This window comes from Felis catus, chromosome A1 (genome assembly GCF_018350175.1).
Source record: "Felis catus isolate Fca126 chromosome A1, F.catus_Fca126_mat1.0, whole genome shotgun sequence".
Taxonomy (NCBI): Eukaryota; Metazoa; Chordata; class Mammalia; order Carnivora; family Felidae; genus Felis; species Felis catus.
The window spans coordinates 60,477,957-60,481,273 of NC_058368.1; the positions used below are offsets into that span (position 1 = coordinate 60,477,957).

Consider the following 3,317-nt stretch of genomic DNA (forward strand, 5'->3'; position numbering starts at 1 on the left):
AAGATGAAAGTTGAACTCAGTGATATGAAGAACAGTGATCTAGAAAGGAAGAGCTCTCTCAGTACAGGGGTACACAGGACAGAATGGAGTGAAGAATGAGACCATGATGAAGAAATTTCTTCCCCCCCCATTTAAAAATTTATTTATTTTTTTAACATTTTTATTTAATTTTGAGAGACAGAGAGAGACAGCATGAGCAGAGGAGGGGCAGAGATAAAGGGGGGCACAGAATCTGAAGCCGACTCTAGGCTCTGAGCTGTCAGCACAGGGCCTGATGCAGGGCTCAAACTCATGAACCATGAGATCATGACGTGAGCCGAAGTCGGACATTTAACAGACTGAGTCACCCACATGCCCCTAAAGAAGTATTTAGAACACATAGAACAAGGCAACATGTACTCTCTCCTCTCGTCTTCCAGGGGGAGTCTGTTGGTGGTTCCTCCCCTGTTGCATTATTGCTCTCTGAGTCAGTGTCACCATCACTGGCCCCTTCCTCAGTCATACTGTCCACTCCCTGCTGCCTGCTCGCTTTGTCCTCAGGAGTAGATGTGCCTTCACCTCCTGTTGGCTTTCTGTCCCTTGTTCAAGACACGTCTTCTCTGTCTCCATTGGGAAGCTCTCGCCATCTCTCTTTACCTCAGTCCTCCTGGCAGCTTGCTCTTCCTCAGGAACCATGCTACTCTGACTGCTTTCAGCTTGTTCTGTGGCCTCTTTCTCCCTTTTCTCCTGCCTTTTGTGAGTGTGTTCCTCTGCCTGTGCAACTTCAGGAGCATTTTTTCCCCATATCCATTACTACTTTGAAATCACACAAGCTTTTAAGTTCATTGTTAAATGAATCTCTGCTTTCCAGGAATTTCCTCTTCTCTTCTTGGTGTCGCTCCTCTATTTGAAGAAGTTCATCTTCTGGTGTTTGCTGATGAGCCATTAAGGACTGGACCTTTCATTTGAGAACGTGCATTCTAGTTGTCGTGACAACTGATCAAACACCACACTCTCACTAAGGATTTCACAGATGAGACAGTGGTTTCTTTGGAAATGGACAGTGGCTGTATACTTCCCTGAAAAGCCATCATCTTGATTTTCTGGATCTTTGGCAGGCTGAATACTCATGTAAGGTTCTCCTTTCGCCATGCAAGACTGTCTCTGTTGACTTTCTTTCTCTAAAGAAGCTTCTGTACAACCTTGTACATTTATGTAAGCAGTGTATTGGGGGGAAATATGATAGGCCTTCACAGATTCATTGTATTCTTTTTCTGCTTTGTATTTGTCTACATATTCTTGTTTTTCTTCATCAGAGATCTCTCCACATGCCACTAATAACCTTGCCAATCTTCTCTGAACTTTAGATCATGGTTGAAAGCTTTTCCTCGGTCCCAGACCTTTCTGCTGTACCTCACATAGGCCATCAGTGGTTTATCTGGTGGCTTTGACAGTTTGGAGTTGTAATACCAGAGGATGCCATGGCCTGGCATTGGTGCCTGGGTTCCCTCCAGGGCTGCAGTTGTTGTAGGGGAGGTGACTGTATGGATTGCATCCCACAAACCCTGGCCTGCTGGGCATGTGTGTTGAAGTAGCTGGGGTAGGTAGTGGGGCATATGATGGCCTTTTTGACATTTTGGGAGATTAAGTTCTCAGTTCCTTAAGAATGAATCTGAGACACCATGGACAGAAAAAGTGCCCACAGCTCCAGCGTCATTTCCCTTTTGTGATCATGAAGAAGTTTCTTAAGTTGAGCCCTAAAGATGAGAATTCAGGGTGGTAGTTGGGTAGTACATTGACCTTGAAAAGGGATATATCTATATCTATATCTATATCTATATCTATATCTATATTTATCATTTAAGGCTAGATAGATTTCAGCCTGTATCAGTGCCAATGGAAAAGATAAAGAGGTAGAATGTAATATATAGAAAAGCGATTAATCAGGCCAAGAGGAGGCAGGAGCAGTTAAATGCAGAACTTCTTTGTTCCTGAGAAGTAGCAAAAGAGAGACAGGTACACATCCTAAAAATGAATGTTTAAAATACTCCAAAATCCTTTCTAAATGTTCACTCTTATTAAGTCACTCAATCCATAGCCATAGGAAGTAGAAGTACTGAAATTACCATTTTGTAGATGAGAGATGAAGTAAATTGTCAAAGGTCCATTTTGTAGGTGATGGAACCAGGAATCAATGGAACCTGGAAAGACTGACTCCAGCATCAAGTGGTTAGCCACTACCCTCTACTCTCTATCTGATCTTATACTTTTTCACCTAAACTGTGAGAGCTCTCAGGCAAGCCAGTCTCATGACCTCCACTGTTTTTCAATAAGACGAATTCAATGTTTATAATAAGGTACATATGATTATTCTAGTATTTTGGATGAACAGAGGCTTAGAGGAGATGAGAAATGACTTCCCTTTTATTTATAGTAAATGGTAGAGACTAAATTTGACCCCAAATCTGTCTAAACTTAAAGCCATTGACCTTTTCCCTTGCCAAGATGAATGATTTTCAAGTTCTCATGCTTAAGCTGCTCTCCTACTGATCACAGTTACTTCCAGAATTGATCTCTCAACCCTGCTTTAAAAGAAAGCTTTTTTACCCCTTTTCCTCTCTAGAGCCTACTACTGTAATTCAAACATGGTGCCCTTGTCAGTGCTCCACAATACCCCATACCTACTTCTATGACAATACACATCTTTGCATTATAAACATCTGGTTAGTTATGAAACAGGACAACCACTAACACTTTTTTTTTATGTTTAGTTATTTATTTTGAGAGAGGGAGCACATGTGTGTGAGCAGGGTAGGGGCAGGGAGAGAAGGAGAGAGAGAATCTCAAGCAGGCTCTATGCCGTGAGTATAGAGCTCTAGGAGGGGCTCAAACCTGTGACCATGAGATCATGACCTGAACTGAAACCAAGAGACAGGTGTAGCGACAGCAGAGTGGTTAGTCAGTTAAACATCAGACTCTTGATTTCTGCGCAGATCATGATCTCACAGTTTGTGGGATTCTCTCTCTCTCTCTCTCTCTCTCTCTCTCTCTCTCTCTCTCTCTCTCTGTCTCTCTCTATCTCTGGATAAAAACAAATAAATAAACTTAAAAACCAAAAAAGAGTCTGACGCTCAACAGACTAAGCCATCCAGGGTGCCCCCCCCCTCCTTTTTATAAGTGAGAAGGGCTTCCAGTTGCTAAGAAGTATTCTTGCTGAAAGTAACCTGGAACAGATCTTGTAGATTATCATACTTACTCATTTCAGTGTCTCAGCTTTATGAAAGCATTGGATAGATCATCTATGAAGCCCTAGGGCTTTGACAAAATCAAGGAGGGTT

At 42.3% G+C, this 3,317-nt stretch overlaps 1 pseudogene; it reads right to left on the reverse strand.

The window, feature by feature from the left end:
- Nucleotides 1-249: 249 nt before the first annotated feature.
- Nucleotides 250-3,008, reverse strand: LOC111556230 (annotated as a pseudogene).
- Nucleotides 3,009-3,317: the final 309 nt, after the last annotated feature.